The sequence below is a fragment of the Mus musculus genome, chromosome 1, assembly GCF_000001635.26.
Source record: "Mus musculus strain C57BL/6J chromosome 1, GRCm38.p6 C57BL/6J".
NCBI classification, from domain to species: Eukaryota; Metazoa; Chordata; class Mammalia; order Rodentia; family Muridae; genus Mus; species Mus musculus.
In genome coordinates this window covers 85,312,933-85,332,096 of record NC_000067.6, presented here as the reverse complement: position 1 = coordinate 85,332,096, position 19,164 = coordinate 85,312,933, and the positions used below count along the sequence as shown (strand labels likewise).

The 19,164-nt window shown below is 43.4% G+C and overlaps 1 protein-coding gene and 1 pseudogene across 2 annotated transcripts in view; one reads left to right on the top strand and one right to left on the bottom strand.

Annotated features, from left to right (window-relative positions):
* The window catches only part of Gm7592 (predicted gene 7592), a 228,850-nt gene extending 223,585 nt beyond the window's left edge, over positions 1 to 5,265 (bottom strand). The window contains exon 1 of the mRNA XM_017313618.2: positions 5,176 to 5,265. The gene's annotated coding sequence lies outside the window, so the exon portion shown is untranslated. The remainder of the gene's footprint in view (positions 1 to 5,175) is intronic.
* Gm2619 (predicted gene 2619) lies at positions 4,718 to 18,690 on the top strand (annotated as a pseudogene). The gene is made up of 3 exons (NR_165476.1): positions 4,718 to 4,840; positions 14,813 to 14,972; positions 17,577 to 18,690. The product of NR_165476.1 is annotated as a predicted gene 2619 (transcript).
* Positions 18,691 to 19,164: the final 474 nt, after the last annotated feature.

Sequence of the window (19,164 nt, the reverse complement as noted above, 5' to 3'; positions counted from 1 at the left end):
AAGGTTCTCAGGTGTTAAACCAGCACTGGGGCCAAATTTTAACCTGTAGAAAGGCATTACAGACTATGTGAGCTACACATAAAGTGGCATATTTGACACAAAGTGGCATATTTGATAGTGGATGGAGAAAAGGTCACTGTAAGAAAGATGGGGTCTGGTGACACTTGCTGCATTGCACTAATAGATGGATATGAGTTCCTTAGATCGAGCAATCCCAAGTAATCATGAGGAAAGAGTCACTCATATCTGCAGCCATAAGTCAGACTGCAGCAAAAGCATGTATGTGCTGGGCCCTTGTGTTCACAAAGACAGAACTCCCAAGAAGACTGCATTCTAGGTTCAGGGAGTGTCTTGTGCCAATGTCAGGGTCCTGAGACTCAGAGTGAGGACTTTGAACCTGTTTCCCTGAACCTATTTGTCTATGAGAGGATCCCTTTACTCTTCCTTGCAATGAAGAGCCATCTATGTCCCCCATCTAGCTTGAATAAAGACTACACAGGGGATTCCCAGCATAGCTCAGTAGACAAACCAAGGTTAGGGCTGGAAGCCATGTGAAAGGGGCCTCACATTAAAGGAGTGACAAGCCCAGCCTACAGGAGAGGCATGGAGATTGTGTTTGGGTTTAGATACTGGATAAAGAAAGCTGGAAAACTAAACTGGCTGACAGAGTTATCAATAGTTTAAATTTTTAAAAAACTGATTCTTGGTGAATGTCCCATCATGCACTACAATTCCCACTCATCTTCCAGTCCTGTCCTATCCCCCTCTACCCTGGCAACCTCCCCCGCCCCCAAAGAAAAGAAAACAATGACAACAAAAACAATCTTGCCATGAAAGCTGCAGTGTGTCACACAGTTTACACACTATCCAAACAGCTCTTCTTGCAAATGTTCATTGCAATGAACATTTGGTCATTGGTTTGATTCGAAGCCTCTGGCTCTGCTCTACCATCAATACTGGATCCTCCCCAGGATGCATCTCAGATATCCTGTTGTTGCCTTGTGTCATGGAGATCCTGCAGCTTTGGAAGAGCAGCACTGATCCATTCACCTGCTCCAGCAGTTCATAGCTGGGGTAGATGATGGGGTTGGTCAGGTCAAAGCCCTGTATCTGGGCCTGGTGGTAGCTGAGTTGGTTAGCCTGGCACCCATGAGTTATCAACACTTAAGTGTTCTTCTGTGCTGTAGAAGCTAATCAGTCTGGTGATGGCAAGGGTCATCGGTCTAGGCTGTCCCTGGGCAGCTCCTGTATGCTCCTCCTATTTTCAGCACACATTGATGAAGTGCTGCTTCATTATTGGAACCATGACCACAGACTCAGGGTTACAAATCTAACTGAAGTAGTGAGATGACTCTACTCTCTAGTACTGGAGAATAGCCCATGAGATAGATGACCGTGTTCCTTAGGGTCACTCAGAGACATGAACTTAATGAGGTGATCAGGAACACTGCTGGGATTATGAGCATCCTTGATCAGCTCAGCACTGGCTGCTCTCTGAAGGATGGAACAATGGTGAGACCATCTCTCAATTCCTATTTCTATAGTAACAATAGAAAGATTCGGTTCCAGATAACCAGAATCACTCAACTGTCGCAGCCAGACTAAGTGCTTTCTGTAGAGAGACAGGTAGAGACCTAATGCTACTGAAGGCAGGACAACAGGGCAACCTATAAAGTTACTGCTTTATACCTATCAAAAGAGTGGTGGGCAAAGAGGGCACATGGTGGAAGTCAGCTATCCTATTAAAAGCCAGAGGTAGAGGGAGGGCTGTAACCAGAGTCCCTTAGAAAGTAAAGACTACTTAACAAGTGTCTAAAACAAAACCCAGATCTGATGCTATCCCTCCACCTCCTTCAGCAAAGAAAAGGGATTTTCAGGCTTCTTAGAACATCGCCTACATCATTCCTGTCAATAAGGCTGCAACTAACTCCAGCAGAATGTGTAGAACAGCCGTGTGTTTGCCACAGGTGTGTCTTTGCTTGAACTGGCTCATTCCTGTGAGCAGGAAAGCACAGGAGTGTGTGGTTTTGAGCTGTGTCTCTCTTTTAAAAGGCATTCTTCATGGCTGTGCTGATCAGTAAGGACCATGCCACCTTCTGAGTGGGTAGAAAGCTCAGGGGGCTTTGTCTGGATCCTCTCGTGCCTCCAGAGTCAAGCTGGCTACGGGAGTGACCAGAACTCCTTTGCTGCTATTTGGTGAGAAATAAAGAAGCTTGTCTTAACTGTTGGTGAAGAAGCTCCTGCCTACAAACTGTTACTCAGGCAGTGACTTTGGAAGCAAAAACCCCAAACAACCTGAGGTTTCTACAAAAGGAAGAACTCAGACAGGATTTGGGAGAGATGTCAAAAGTTGGGAGGCAGCTAGCCCAGAATTAACTTCCTGCTTCCCTTTGTTTGAACTTGGGAGCAAACACCGCCCTGATTAGGGCAGGAAAAAAACAAAACAAAACCTTTGGCAGGAGGCTTTGTGGTGAGTATAGTTATGAAAAAACAAAAAAACAAAACACAAAACAACCAGGGTCTGGAGAGTGAAGAGCAGATCTCCAAAAAATGAAAGTCCAGGGCTTGTCTAATGCTCTCTGAACTGAAAGCTGAGCGTTGCCTTTCATAAACAGATTGCTTGCAATCTGAGCCATTACAATCATGTGTCCCCTTTGCTGCAACAAAAGCCTAAATTCTGGCCTAAGCAGGAGTTGGTCGGTAGCTGCCACTCCAATCACTCTTGTACAAGAATGGGCCCTCAGAACCCAAGAACCCTTTTACTTTGCCAAGTGCCTTCCAAACCATGTGTCCCATGATGTTTCTGTAAGTATCTTCAGTCTTTCATCTGACATGCAACCTCTTCCAGGATGGCCTGAAAACTGAAGTTTCCCCTCCTGAAACCTTTATTCTACCTTGTTTTGAAGCCGTGTTGTGTGGTTTTCCAAAGCATGACAGCCAAAGTTATGCTTTGAATTTTAATTACTGTGTCAAAGAGATCTGTGAAACAAGAATGCCTCTGTGAAACAAGACACATGTTTTCACTTCCCTACACAGATTTGTTTGCCCCAACTACATAGGATGTGCTTGGTCACATGTAGGCAGGAGGTACGTATGTGGGAAACATGTCAACATGTATGCTTGCCTGATTGGATGCAGGCAGGAATTATATCAGGAAGCATAATTCCCCCTGATTGGACACAAAGGGTAATATGGTGGCCTTATGGGGCTACTCATTTAAGCTTCTGTGAAATTTGCCATTCTTTTGTGCATCCAGGAATAGACCTGGCCAGAGTTCATCCTGACAGTATCAAAGCTTGCTTCCAATTTGATTCAAAGTTATGATAGCCATCTTATTCTCACCCAGGTAGAGTAACACAAGGCCAGAATGTTCTAGATTTCTGTATGAACAATTCTGCCAATATTATAGCTGGAAAATGGGGTGTGGGGTTTTCAGGGAAGTGGGGACCCTTTAATAGCATTCTTCCAGAGCTGCTTTGGGGTAAGTAGGTGTAGCAACGTTCTGTTCCCTGTGCACCTCACCTCCCAAGAGTTACACTTGACTGTAGAGCTGGGCCTTCAGGTCTCATGAGTGCCAGTCAGACACTGGACAGTATAGTGATAGTTCAGCTCTCCCTGTGTGCACTCCTCTGGGTCTCCAAGAAGGAACTGAACCAGCAACATATAGACATTGGATTCCCATGCACACATTAGCTTTGAGGTGCTTCTGCAAAGTCTTGTTACTTAGAGTCCTGTAAAATCATCCCAAAGTTTCTTATTCTAGATCGAAGTAGAAATGGAGACATGGCTAAAATGTGGGGCACTAAAAGACCCCAAAGGCTAACCTCAGGCATGGCCTCACACTACTCTTGTGAGTCATACCCACCCCAGCTTCATACCAGCCTATCCCTGTGCATGTGAACTAAAGGATGAGAAAGAGGCAAGCAGACTCTCTGCTGGGAGACCTGTCAGGGTACAGGCTCACCTCAGGTCACCAAGTCCCTCAGAGAAAGTGCTCCCAGAAGGAGGAACAGAGAGAACTTGATATATCCTAATGATCCATGAGGGGCCTCCTAGAAAGACTCACTGGAGGTGACAGCTCATCACTACTTATCATATCTGCACCTCAGAAGGTAGGACCACATCTTTGTCCTCATGCCCTGGTGGCCACTGCTGCAGCTTCCTCCTGCCTTTGACTTCTAGGCTGGGATGACAAGTCTTCAGAGACCCAAGTCTTGCTCTGACCCAATGTCTATGGAGTTGGGGGATGTCCTCAATCCTGGGTCTGAGAAATCTTGTCCTGGCCACATTCCTGGGTCTCCTGCTGGCCTGAGAGATACCTTGCAAGTGTTTGATCCTCCTTCCCTGCTGTCTCCTTACCCAATTCACTTCAGCCAGGGACATGACAACCAACCCTGGGGGGATCCCTGCTCCCCTCCTAGACACAGGAGCAAGAGAGAACAGTTTGAGTTTCTGTGGAGGGCTTTGAATTGTTTTGTTTTGTTTGTTTGTCCCATCTTTCCATAAAGAAGGCACTGTCAGGAACTGGCTCAGCTTGTCCTGGTGTACCCTTCTGCAATCCTCTAGGTCCCCTTTCTCCTCCCTGCTACAACATTCCAAAAATGATGGATGGGACAGGATCTCACAGCAGCACCCTTGAGATTAGAGAATTACTTTCGTTTTTCTTTTCCCCATCAGGGCGGAGCCCTCTCTGGTTTCTTAGTGCTTGGGCTCACTTCCTGCTCTCAGCTGTGGCCCACAGCAAACACACAGAAGCCTGTGCAGACACCAAGGGATCAGAGCTCACTGTCCCAGGCCCCAGGCAGCTGTGGAAGATGGAAGGGAGCAAGGGCAGCCCCAGGTGGGTCTTTTTCCCTCTGTAACCTTTCCCTCTGACAACACTGTTGATTTTATGTCTTGAATTAGTGACCCAAGCTTCAGTCAGTCCAAACCGCCTGACATGAAGTAGCTTTGGCCTATAATGAGAGGGGATAGATTTGGGGGTGATGAGGCGAAGAGTCAGACAGAGAGAGAGAGAGAGACAGAGAGAGAGAGAGAGAGAGAGAGAGAGAGAGAGAGAGAGACAGAGACAGAGAGAGAGACAGAGAGAGAGGCAGAGTGAGAGACAGAGACAGAGACAGACAGACAGACAGACAGACAGACACAGAGAGAGAAAGAGAGAGAACATCAGCATACCTGAACACTTGAGTTTGATATCCGCTGCCGAGAGAGACAAGCTTGCCAGATTGTACACAAGTCATAACTGTCTTTATGACCACTGCTCATCTGTCAGAGGGAGACTTTGGCCACAGCTGACAGGGACTCCTGTGGCATGGTTCTGTTATTATCTTGTGACCCAAGCGGTCTCAGTCCCTCTGCCTCTCTCTGCATTAGAGCAGGACTCCTGCAGGAAAGTCACCTCAGGGAAGAAGTCCAAATAGCAGACGATGCTGGGTAAACAGTTGGCACCCGCTGCCCTGTTTCTCCTACCTGTCTGGCAGGACTTGTCACCAAGAAAGCTGTGCCCAGGCTCACTCATAGTTTAAGCTCTTACTGTCAGACCTCGATCCAAGGAAGACAAAAGACAAGAAAGGGCCTTGATTGCAAAGGTCAGGGCAAGCCACATATTTCTATTTCCCTTTAGTTTTCTGTTCTAGGTGGATGTTAGCTCTGGCAGGAAACAGTAGAATTCTGTTTGCTCCAGTAACTCAGATGCGCTACTATGCATAAATAATGTTGGGCAGTGTTTTTGTTAGTACAAAGGAAGTAATACATTTTTTTTTCAGTACTGCAGATGAACCTCGGGCTTTGAATATGCCTGATTATATATCTCTATTTATTTTTTAGAACTTTGACTCAAGGTTTTGCTAAGTTACTCACACCAGTGTGGAACTCAGTGTATAGGTTAGGCTGACCTTGAACTTGTGAGCCTCTGAGTGACTGAGGTTACAGGCCTAGACCACCAGGACCATTTCATAATAAAATGTGGTTTATAAGCTTTCAAACTTGTGGAAATATAGAAAGGATAAGACCCCTCAGCTGCCCCCATATACTTAGCCCACTCCTTGGGCTCAATCTTCCTTATATTATTTATTTTTTATTTTAAGGCACGGTCTCTTGGTCTTTTTTATTATGTTGTCCAGGCTGACCTGAAACTTGCTATGTAAACCTGCCTGGACTTGGACTTACAATAGAGATCCATCTGCCTCTGCCTCCCAAGTACAGGGATTAAAGGTGTACAATACCATACCTGGGTCTTTCTTATTGTCTACAAAATATTTATTGGGCGCGCGCGCGTGCGTGCGTGCGTGTGTGTGTGTGTGTGTGTGTAAGAGAGAGAGAGAAAAGTGTGTGTACACTATTAGGGAATGTGCCTTTGGAGGACAGAAGAGGATGTCAGGTCCCCTGTAGTTGGAGTTATAGATGGCTATGAGCTGACAGACTGGGAGCTGAACTCCAGTCCTTTTGAAGAACAATCATTGCTCTTAACTGCTGACCTATCTCTCCAGCCCCTTTATCTTTCCCAATGCATTTCATGTATAATTTGTTTTCATTAATGCGTATTTTCATTTTGTAATGGTGTGCGGTGTTTTCAGCCTTAGCCTGTTTTAAAGAGTAGAAGCCTTGGCGAGGTCCTCCATGTAATGAGGGTACACTTACTTTACTCTTTTTCACAGCTCCCTGCCGTTCAGAGCACTTGTATATGAACCAAGAAATGTATCATTCAATGTAATGCTTATTTATGTGTGCACACGTGCGGCAGCTTTGCGTGTGTCATGGAGTCAGGGGGCAAAATAGAGGAGGTGGTACCTCCCTTCTTCCGTGTGGCTTCTGGGATCTGAGCCAAGTCATCAGGCTGGGTTGCTGGCTCCTTTTCCACTGTGCCAGCTTGCCAGTCCTTTCCACGAATTTTAAACCAGTTTAAACCAGTCTCCTTTTGATGAACTTTCGCTCACTACCATTGTTGACTGTCACCCACAAGCTGTGGGAACGTTGGCCATATAATGCATTATGCTTATTGACTAGTATTTTGTCTTGAATCAAAGATATAATCAGGGGACTACCGAGACAAAGGGCGTTACTTGCTTTATAGACGCTGCCAAAGGGCTGCTGAGGAGGCAAAGTCTATGCATTTCCATGCCAGTAGCTACTGAGGTGAGGCGTCTTCCTCTCTCAGCCCAAGTACACAAAGGCAATAGAGATGTGTGCTGTTTTGCAGTCTCTCTATTAAGCAGGAAATGGGTTGCGTTTCTTATGCACTGGCCCTTCAGCTCCCTCTCCAGCACTGGTCTGTTTTCGATATCTTTAGTCAGGTGTTCATTTATTTTTTAACAGATTTAATTCATTTATTTTTCTTGTATAAAAACCCCTATGTGGTTTTTATATGCACTTCTTCTATGCACTGGCTAAATGTCTTGAGAAACCGTAGCTATATTCTCCCTTGTCTTTTGGCACTGTGTATAGTGGGTTTCCTCTTATACAAAGTTAAATTTGAATTGTAGTATTGATCTTGTAAGAAAGACACATCCATAAATAAAGTGATAATGGAAGCCACTGAGAAAATCAAGCACCCTTGGGGTGTTGGGGCTTTTGTGTTTCTGCTTGCCGTGGCTGCCTTTGAACCTAGAGCTTTGTGCTTGCCGAGCAAGTTCTCTACCTCTGAACTATATCTCCAGCCCTCCCTTTACTTTTTAATTTGAGACACAATCTCATTCAGTTGCCCAGGATAGCCTTGAAACTGTAATTTTCCTGTTTCAGCTTCCTGAGTCCTTCGGCTTAAAGGCCTGCCCTACCTGGCCTGGCATGAGTTTTTGTTTGTTTTGTTTGGATCACAGTTCTGTGTTCTTCAGGTAACATGTGGGAATCTATCTTTATTCAGGGAAAGTTTGTTTCTTTTCGTCTGTCTCTTTTTTTAGACAAAAGGATTCTACCCTGGAGCCACATTAGCCCCCCAGTTCTCACTGCTCCTGTGCTATCTTTGTTAGGATTTTAATCTTTTTATGTGTAAGGCTGTCTCCTGGTCTTCCCCCATGACAATGACTTAATGTTTAGTAGCTTGGTTTCTTTCCTTTACAGCTTAAAAAAAATCTCTGTGTGTGAATGTAGTGTGTGTTTGTGTGAGCGAGTGTGTGCGAATGCAGTATTGTGTATGTGTGTGTGTGTGTGTGTGTGTGTGTGTGTGTGTGTGAATACTGTGCTTACATGAGCATGTGTGTGTAAATGCAGTGTGTGAGTGTGATGGTTTGTATATTCTTGGACCAGGGAGTAGCACCCTTTGGAGGTGTGGCCTTGTTGAAGTAGGTGTGTCACTGTGGGTGTGGGCATAAGATCCTCACCTTAGTTGCCTGGAAGTCAGTCTTCCACTAGCAGCCTTTGGATGAAGACATAGAACTCTCAGCTCTGCCTGCACCATGCCTTCCTGGATATTGCCATGCTCCCACCTTGATGATAATGGACTGAACCTCTGAACCTGTAAGCCAGCCCCAAGTAAATGTTGTTTTTTTAATAAGACTTGCCTTGGTTATGGTGTCTGTTCACAGCAGTAAAATCCTAACTAAGACAGTGAGTATGTGGGTGTATGTATATGTATATAAATGCACTGTATGTGTATGTGTGTGAATGTTGTTTATATGTGCGTGTGTGGATGCAGTCTATGTGTATGTGTATGGGTGTTGGGTATATGTGAGTATGTGTGTGTGTGAATGCAGTGTGTGTGTGTAAAGGGCTGCAATATATGTGCCACCACTAGATGGTGCTAAACCTCTTTGTGCGCAGCTGCGAGAGCACAGCCAGCCAAAGTCACCAGTCCATCTCCGGGGCTTTTGCCCAACCTCTGGGGGCTTTAACCTATCCCCAGGGTGCATGAGGATCATGGGTGTTGCTACCAGTCCTAGTTTAGACACGTCACCAAAAGTATTTAAGCCACACACTTTCTGAGCTTTCTTTGTCTACCTCAATATGATATAGAAGTAAAAGTTAACCGTGGAAGAATCTGGTGTGTCCTGTGTTTATTTCCCGCGGGACGGGGATAAGCTCGGGATATGTGTGTCTGTGTGTATCTGTGTATTAACCCAATATATATATATATATATATATATATATATATATATATATATATATATATATATATATATACACATATATATACATATATATATTATGTGTGTGTATCTGTGTATTAACGCAATATATACATATACATACACACACTATATATGTGTGTGTATATATATATCTATATATCACATGTGTGGAGATCAGAGGACAATGTGGGGAATCGTGCTCCCCTTGCACCTTGTTTGAGTTTGAGGCAGGGTCTCCTGTTTGCCTGTGTCCACTAGGTTAGTTGGAAGTTGAGGTTCCCAGGGAGTCCCCTGCCTCCACCACCTATGGAGCTGCAGGTGTGCTGGAACTTCAGGCATCTGCTGTAGCATCCAGCGTTTATGTGAATTCTGGGAAGCTGAGCTCAAGTCTGTACACTTGGGGATCAAGTCACTGAGCCACCTAGCTAGTCCTGATTTCTAACTGAATCTTAAATATTATTTCATTGTTTAAATGTGTATGAGGGCTTTGCCTGCATGCATGTCTGTGCAGCATATCATGTCTGGTGTCCCAGGAAGTCAGAAGAGTGTATTAGATTCCCAGGAGTTCCAGACAGGTGTGACCTACCATGTGGGTGCTGGGAACTGAATCTGGGTCCTCTGGAAAGGCAGCCAGTGTTCTTAACCACTGAGCAATCTCTCCGTCTCCTAATTTCTAATTTTTAAAGAAATACATTGTGGTGAAGGATAATATAAATTTTACAACGGGTCCTAGCTCATCTCCATGGTTTTGTAAGCTCCTCTGTAACCTACATCTCTGCAACCTTGTTAACTCCCTGCCCATCTTCACCATGTGTCTACATTGGTTCTTCTGCTCTGCTAAGTGCTTTGAGAAGACTTTCCTTATAGCTTCTGGATCATTCTTCTAGACGGGGTCTTCCATTCCACTGTCCTTTGTTTATTATATGGTTGCTGTGGTTATACCCCATCACTATGGTTGGACATTGGGCTGCTCACACCACACTTAGATTACCACAAGGTGTAACCTGGGTGTTGTTTTTGTTTTCTATCTGAGGTCAGTTTCTAAGGACATCATTGATCAATCAATCACCAAGGGATCCTATATTCCTTTGGTTTCTGGGCACTCTCTTCTCTGCCATTGGCTATGGTGGCCCCTCTGCCATAAAGCCTGAGGTGTCATCACAGTGGGTCCTGATCAGTGAATGCACTGTGTGAATGGGTTTGGATGAGAATGGCTCCCATAGGGCCACAGATTTGAATATTTAGTCACCAGGGAGTGGTACTACTTGTAAGGATTAGGAGGTATAGTCATGTTGGAGAAAGTGTGTCACTGGGAGTTGGCTTAGAGGTTTCAAAAAGCCCATTCTAATCCCAGAGTCTCTCTCTTCCTGCTTCCAGCTGGTCCAGATCTAGAACTCTCAGCTACTTCTCCATCACCATATCTTTCTACATCTGGCCATGCTCTCTGACCTGATGACAATTCAAATTGACAAGTCAAATTAAACCTCTGAAACTGTAAGCAAGCCACAATTAAATACGTTCTTTTTTAAGAGTTGCTACGGTCATGGTATGTCATCACAGCAAGAGAACACTAACCGAGACACACTGTATTTGTGAGACCTCATTTGCTGTTCCCAAGCTACAGCAGCACAGAACACTTCAAAACAGGCAGAGCTCACATAACATAGAGGAAAGCACAGACCTAAGCTTGGAGCATTTCCAGCATGGGTCTGTCCCTTCCTCTTGTTCATTGTGAAGATGGTATGTGGTCTCTGAGTGTGGTAGGACTGGACTCCTGTTGACTGTCACCCTGTGTGGTTGCTGGTTTCTGTCCCAAATATCTGTAAAAGTGGTTAGACTCAAGTTTCTGGCCCTGAAAATGGCTCATCTTTTATTTCTTTTAAAAGTATAAAGTGTGTTTTAAAATGAGATTTATTAATTTTGGTTTTCTGTATTAGTGTTTTGCCTGCATTTGTGCATCACTTATGTGCAGTGTACACCATATATGCTTGTTGCCCATAGATGTCAGAAGAGGGCATCAGATGCCCAGCAACAGAAGTTATGTGTGGTTATGAACCACCATGTGAGTAATGGGAGTCCAACCCATGCCCTCTGCATGGAGCCATCTCAACAGCCCCTGACTCAAATGTCTTGACCCTTAAGTCTTATGTTACCCCGTCTCCAGTCCCTTTGTCATCTATTGTATTTTTATTTCCTCTTCTTGTTTTATTTGTGGGGTAGAGGAATTGGTAAGAAAGGGTTTCTCTGTGTATCCCTGGCTATACTGGAACCTGCTCTATAGACCAGGCTACTCTTGAACCCAGAGATCTGTCTGCCTATGCCAAGGAAGTCTATTACTCTCCGGGCTAGAGAGATAGTTTAGCGGTTAAGTGGATGCTGGTTGAATTTCAGGCACCAACATGGTAGTTTGCAGAGACCTATAACTGAAGTTCCAGGAAAATCTGACATCCATGGACACCAAGCACACATGTAGTACACTAATATACATGCAGTTATTATATTCATATACATAAATGAAAAACAATGTCTTTTTTAGAAGAAAAGAAACCAGATGTTCTGCAATACAAGGAAGGAAGGAAGGAAGGAAGGAAGGAAGGAAGGAAGGAAGGAAGGAAGGAAGGAAGGAAGAAGGATGGAGGAAAGGAGAAACAAAAACATAGAAATAGAGGGAACAGAAGAGTAATTTGTAAAGAAAAGTTAATGGGATTTTTCAAATGGATAAATGACATCAGCTCCTAAACTTAGGAAAGTCTAAATGGGATGAATTAAAACAAAACCTTTTGTGAGGTTGATTTCTATCATGAAAGCATCCTGAGTTTGCCAAAAGCTTTTTCTGCGTCCTTTGGGGGTGATATGTCCTGTATTCTATTCATGAGATGTACTCCAGTTATCCATTTGCAAATGTTGAAATTTTTGCTTTGCTTCACCTAAGTGGGGGTGTAAAGCCTGATTTTGTGTGTCAACTTAACACAAGCTAGAGTTATCACAGAGAAAGGAACCTCCCTTGAGGAAATACCTCCATGAGATCCAGCTGTAAGGCATTTTCTCAATTAGTGATCAAGGGGGAAGGGCCCATTGTGAGTGGTGCCATCCCTGGGCTGGTAGTACTGGGTTCTATAAGAAAGCAAGCTGAGAAAGCCAGGGGAAACAAGCCAGTAAGCAGCATCCCTCCATGTGTGAGTTCCTCCAGTGTGAGTTCCTGTCTTGACTTCCTTTGGTGATTAAGGCCTATGTGGAAGTAGAAGCTGAATATACCCTTTCCTCCCCAACTTGCTACATGGTCATGATGTTTTGTGCAAGAATACAAACCCTGACTAAGACATGGAGTGACAGGAAGTACCTGACACTTGTGGAATGTCTTCTGGCTTGGTTTTCTGTTCATGAATTATATAAAGGAGGCTCAGTAGCCAGACAAGTTGATAGTTTATGCTCCTTAGACACAAGTGCCAAAAGCTATCCTTCACCGGAAGGAAAGGCTGTCAGTTGTGTTACCCATTATATCTCTGACACCAGCTGGCTTCTTCTGAGCCTGGAATTGGTGATTACTTGGGATCCTTGGTCTACTAAGTCTAGAAGCTATGCTATGAAGTTAGCCAGGTTGCCTGTTTGGCTATTTGCTAGCTGAGGCCATAGGTAGGCTCTGAGCCAGATGGGGTTACTTGCTGCTTAGTTAGGTAGAGCCAAATAACACTCTGCTATGAGATAGAGACAACACACTGTCTTGGGGAGTAGACAGGCAGACAGGCAGTGTGTCCAGACTGACCTGCTGGCTAGGCAGGAATGGTAAGTATGTTCCTTGGACAGATGGGCTGCCTTGGCAGAGCAGAACAGCTGACTGGGCTCTCCCACCAAGAGTGCCACTGATAGTGGAGACACAGCTGCAAAACTACCCCCCCATCTTATCATTCTGCTCTGTTTGTTGTTTTCCAGTGGTCTATTGAGCCATTCAGTGTTCATTGAGCAAGACAGATGGAGACATCCACTGGGACAGAGTTCTGGGGAGCTCTATGTTTGTTTCTATACTGGTTCCCAGTATAGAGAGACCTTAGGTCCAGGGTCACAATCTTGGTAAGGCTAAGGAGGAGACTGAGGAGGGACAATGCAGCCAAAGCCAATGCTTCTCTTGCCCTTCACACATGGCTTTGGTGGCCTGTGGGTAAGGTTAGTTTCATCTTCCAGTTGTTGTATTTGATTGTGGGTGGGTGGTAGTTGCTGGTTGGTCATTCTGTATTGGGGACTTAGTCATAGACATCCTGACATCAACAAGATTTGTTGTTGTTGTTGTTGTTTTGTTCTACTTAATGCTGTCTGTCACTTCCTGGCATTCCTAGTCAGACTGTGGAAACATCACTCAGGTAGTCTCTTAGCGTGGTTTCTGTGGCAGTGATACAACACTCTGACTAAATACAATTTGGGAAGGAAAGGGTTTAACTGGCTTATAGTTCCACATCATAGTCCATCATGGAAGTCAGGGCAGGAACTCAAGCAGAATCCTGGAGGCAGGAATTGAAGCAGACACCGTGGCATAGCTTACTGGTTTGGTCAACTTGCTTTCTTACATATCCCAGAACAACCTGTCCTGAGGTGGTGGTGCCTACAGTTAGCTGTGCCCACTCACATCAATCATCAATCAAGAAAATGCCACACAGACATGCCTAACAGGCAACCGTTATGGAGGTATTCTTTTTCAATTGAAGTTCCTCTTTTCAAAGAACTTTAGCTTGTGTCAAGTTGACAAAAACCAAACAAACGCAATTTAATAATCCAAACTAAACAGGACATACTGTGTGTTAGTCATATTTCCTCTTTTGCTTGTACACCAGAGAAAACAGTGCAGCCTTTCTCACTCTGTGCAGCATTTTGAGTGTCCACTTTCATTTTATGTATTTGAATATAAATGCAATGACTTTCTACAGAGCTGTACACCCAGCACCACAGTATTAGTTTAGGATGTAGACCTCCCCCATCCCTAAAAGAATCCCTTGCAGCTATGTGCAGTCCATTCTTGTTCCCCTAAGTCAAGCAACCACTAATACATCTTTCTGCATAGATTTCATTTATTGGCGTTTCTTGCAAATGGAATTATACATTATTTAGCCTTCTGTGTTTGTTTTCTTTCATTAAGGAATAAATGTTTTTGAAATTCATCCACATTGTAGAATGTATTAGCATTTTGTCCCTTTTTATTCCATAATATTTCATTGCATAAATTGTCTACTATTATTTTTCTACTCACCAATTAAAGGCCATTTCAATGGCTTCTATTTTTCAGCTATCAACAATACCTCCAGAAATATTTCTATATATTTCGGTGGGAATATTACTTTTCACTAATTCTATATGAGGACAACAAGTAGTAGAATTTTAAAATCATAATTATCTTTGTGTTTAACTTTATTTTTTGTATGTCTGTGGTCTGCAGTATATATGCATGTATATACAAACATTCACGTGTGTGAGAGCTCATGTCTGTGCAGATGCACATATATGTGTGTACACATGTGTGAGGAAGTCAGAGGTCCATGCAGAGCTTCCTCTTCCATCGGTCTCCATCTTGTACATTGAGGCAGGGTCTCCCTCGATTGAACCCATAGCTTCCAGTTCAGCTGTTGATGCATTGGGGTTAATTCAAGACATTTATCTTATGTATGTTTGTTCTTTGAAGTCTTTCTTTCATATATAAAACCTTATAGTTTCCACAATCATCTATTGTACTGACAACCATTTTCCCATGGTATTTTCTCCTCTAGGATGTCCACTGAACAGGAGAACACAGAGATGCATCTCATTGAATGTATGTTAAAGCACTTCAAGACACAGAAAGTGGCCATTTCTAATGCGATAAGAAGTACATTTCCTTTTCTTGAGAGCCTCCGAGACCGTGAATTCATCACTGGTAAAATGTATGAAGTAAGTAAATTTACTTCATCATAACCTGGTAAACAAGCTCCAAATTAAGTTACACTTTGATATCCCAATTCAAACTTCAAATCAGATGACGGACACCGTTTTAAGGTTGGACTTAATTTTTAAAAAAGATTTCGTTTCTTACATGCATGTGTGTGTTTATGTGTTCCTGTGTGTGTGTGTGTGTGTGTGTGCATGTGTGCATGTGTGCATGTTTACATAGGAGCTGATACCCACAGAGCCCTGAAAAGGGCTCCGGATTCCCTGGAACTGGAGTTACAGGTAGTTGTGAGCCACCTGATGTGGGTGCTAGGAATGGAATCCAGGTCCTCTGCAAGAGCTACACATGCTCTAAAACACTTAGCCATCTCTCCAGCCCCAGGACTAAATTTTGACCAAGAAAGCTCATGGATTTTCATAGCATTTTGTAGAGGTATCAGTTACAATAATAAATTCATCAACTATGAATTAAAATTAAAATCTGGGTTTCCTATAACTGATACTTATCATGAAGATATTTCTGGAAGTGTTCTCTCTAGGGATTAAGGGAGATGAGAAGCCAAGGCCTCAGGAGATGGTACTGCTTCTATCTGAGGGAATGGCGTTCCATGTCAACTTCTGCCATCAGTGAATATTGCTGAAGATGAGCTAGGTCAGAATAGGGGTTCTCCATGGATGAGCAATGTCTCATGCATTTCATACCATGTAATATATGCAATTAAAACTAAATCAATCTAAACTAAAGAAATAAACTAAAAATCAAAGGTGATTTTAATGAACTGTCCAATTATTTTATCAAACTGACTTCATGAGATTTCAGTTAGTACATTTTAGTTTAGTAAATGTTTATTTTAAAAACCTAGCTTTGAGAACAATAAGACGTACAGAGTGTTTAATTCAGACAAAAATTTTAAAAACACTGTTTTTATTTTACAGGTGTAAGTGTTTTGTCTGCATGTATATCTGTGTACCACTTGTGCCCCTGGTGCCTTTGGCAATCAAAAGAGAATGCACCAGATCCTCTGGACTATAGTTATACAAATGGTTATGAACCACCATATGGGTACTGGGAATCGAACTCAGGACCTCTGGAAGAGCAGCCACTGCTCTTAATCACTAAGTCATCTCTCTAGCCCCTCTAGTGTTTCTTTTGCCTTATGAATATGCCACTCTCCAGTAGGGTTCGAAATTAGAGGGAATGGACCTCTTATTTCCTTCATGACAAATCAGGGTTAACCAGGAGGCCAGAACGAGTCCTGTTAATAAAATAGACTGCCAGCCGGGCATGGTGGTGCACGCCTTTAATCCCAGCACTCAGGAGGCAGAGGCAGGCAGATTTCTGAGTTCGAGGCCAGCCTGGTCTACAAAGTGAGTTCCAGGACAGCCAGGGCTATACAGAGAAACCTTGTCTCGAAAACCAAAAAACAAACAAACAACAACAACAACAACAACAAAATAGATTGCCAAGTCTATTTCAAAAGTAGTCTTGCTATGAGATATATATCAGTTTACCTTCCTTTAAAAAAAAGTGGGCTGGTGAGATGGCTCAGCGGGTAAGAGCACTGACTGTTCTTCCAAAGGTCCTGAGTTCAAATCCCAGCAACCACACTGTGGCTCACAACCACCCATAATGAGATCTGACACCCTCTTCTGGAGCGTCTGAAGACAGCTACAGTATACCTATTTATAATAATAAATAAACCTTTGGGCCAGATCGAGCAGGGACTGAGCAGGGTTGACTGGAGTGAGTGGGGCCAACCGTAGCGAGCAGAAGTCCTAAATTCAATTCCCAACAACCACATGAAGACTCACAGCCACCTGTACAGCTACAGTGTGCTCACATACATAAAATAAATACATAAGTCTTTTAAAAAGAACATATTTATTTTTATTCTTTTGTGTTCACCTATTCTGCCTGCATCTCTGTGTGCATAGCACTTGTGTGTCTGGTGCCCATGGAGGCCAGAAAGGAACACTGAATCATCACATGGAACTGGAGTTACAGATGTTCGTGAGCTCTTGCGTTGGTGCTGGGAACTGAACTTGGGTCCTCTGCCAGAGTAGCAAGCACTCTCACCCCACCGAGCCATCTCTTCAGCCCCTCTACACATCTAAAAACAATTAAATATATTGTTTATCTACTTATGAGCTGTGTGTGTATCTTTGTATTGTGTGGGCATATTTGTATGAGTCAGGTGCTGTGCATATGGAGAAGTAAGAGACCAAATGTGGCTAGTTGGTTTCTTCTTCAGATTCAGATGATGATCTGAGTCCCAGGGATGGAACTCAGACTACCAGGATTAATGGCAAGTGCCTCCACCCACTGAGAGATAGCCCCATAGTTGACCTTTAGCCCATATTTCCCTTTCAAAGTTGGCCCTTCTTACATGTAATATAAATGAGTATGGTATCCCAAAGTCACCAGTGATTACTTTCAAAAGACAATATTTACTTGTTTCATGAAGTAGTCATGCAAATATAAAGCTTCCCCTTAGAAGATATGTTTGGAGGGGATTGAGGTACCCTAACTATAATTATTTTTCTAGGGCTCTTCTGTGACATGGAAGCCTGCACTGAAATTTTCTCTATTCAATATTTTTATTTAAGGATTTGCTAGATTCCTGTAGATCGCTGGTCCCTGTGGACAAAGTGATCTACAGAGCCCTGGAGGAACTGGAGAAGAAATTTGACATGACGGTACTGTGCGAATTGTTCAATGAGGTCAACATGGAGAAGTACCCCAATTTGAATCTCATTCGTAGAAGCTTTGAATGTGGTATTGGGTTTTATATCGCTCCTTGAGAGCACAGTCCTTTTTGTTGTCAACAAATGTATATTAAGCTTTTATCATGTGCCATATATCATGCAGAGCAATTGAGGATATAACAGTTAACAAGACTACTGTGTCATGAATCATATGAAAACTTATGACTAATGGCTGACACCCTCCCGAGCTCTGCCGCTGGGCATTTAGGCTCTCAGGACAATAGGAGGCATACCATCATCAGGCTATGTAGAAGAGGGTAGGATTAGAAGTGCTGATTGTCAGTAGGGTAGCACTGTTGTGTCTCTCAGTGGGCATTCTTACATGGTGAGAGTGCTCTTGTCTCCCCAGCTAGGGAGGTGAGGGATGTCTTCTGACTCCCCCTCCCCCCTTTTTTGAGACAGGGTTTCTCTATGCGACTTTGGCTATCCTGGAACTCATTGTATAGACCAGGCTAGCCTCCAGCTCCAGATCTGCCTGCCTCTGCCTTCTGAGTGCTGGGACTAAAGGCGTAAGCCACATGCTCAGGTGATCCACTTAAAACTCAAAACACACTTCTCATTATTCCAGTTTTTCATCTTGAACTTCATGTCATTTATGATTATAATAATAATTATTATTGACAGAATCTTACTCTGTAACCCAACTTAGCTTGTTACTATATAGCTGAGCCTAGCCTTAAATTCGTGCCACTCCTGTCTCAGCTTCCTGTGACTGCCTGGCTGACCAACAGCCTTTCTGAAGGTTGATTCATTGCCACCAAGACAAAGTGAGCAGCAAGCTCCTGATGTTTGATCTGCAGCTGTGCAGGAGCCTAGCATTTCTTGCTTCCAATTTTTTAAAAAAATGATCTTGGACTTCTTTATTTAAAGTCTAAAAATAGATCAACTCTCTTCGTCACATACATAGTGAAGGCAAAGTTATCAGGGTTATATATACGTGTATATATACATCTCTCTCTCTTTCTCTCTCTTTCTATCCATCTATCTATCTATCATCTATCTATCTATCTATCTATCTATCTATCTATCTATCTATCTATCTATCTATCTATCTATCTATCTATGCTTACCAGGGCTTTTCACAGTCTTTCAGTAGTTGGTTTGAAAGCAATCAGTAGATCAATAATTATAAACCTGGTAACAGTTGTGAAGTCAGTGTAGAAGACTAAACCCACACAATTGTTTGGCTTAGTTCCTAGGTTTTTTTTTTTTCTTCCCCCTCATAGTTGACACTTTGGTTTAAGTCAAATGTGCTAGCTCCTTTATCTCCTGCCATGGCTGGCTCAGAAAAAGGCTGTGCTCATTCTAGCCAATGAGGCTGGACGGGTTTAGTTTCCAAGAGCTCTGGAGCTCAGTCCCTGCTTCCCAACCCCTCTCTCTTCCCTCCCTCCCTCCCTCCCTCCCTCCCTCCCTCCCTCCCTCCCTCCCT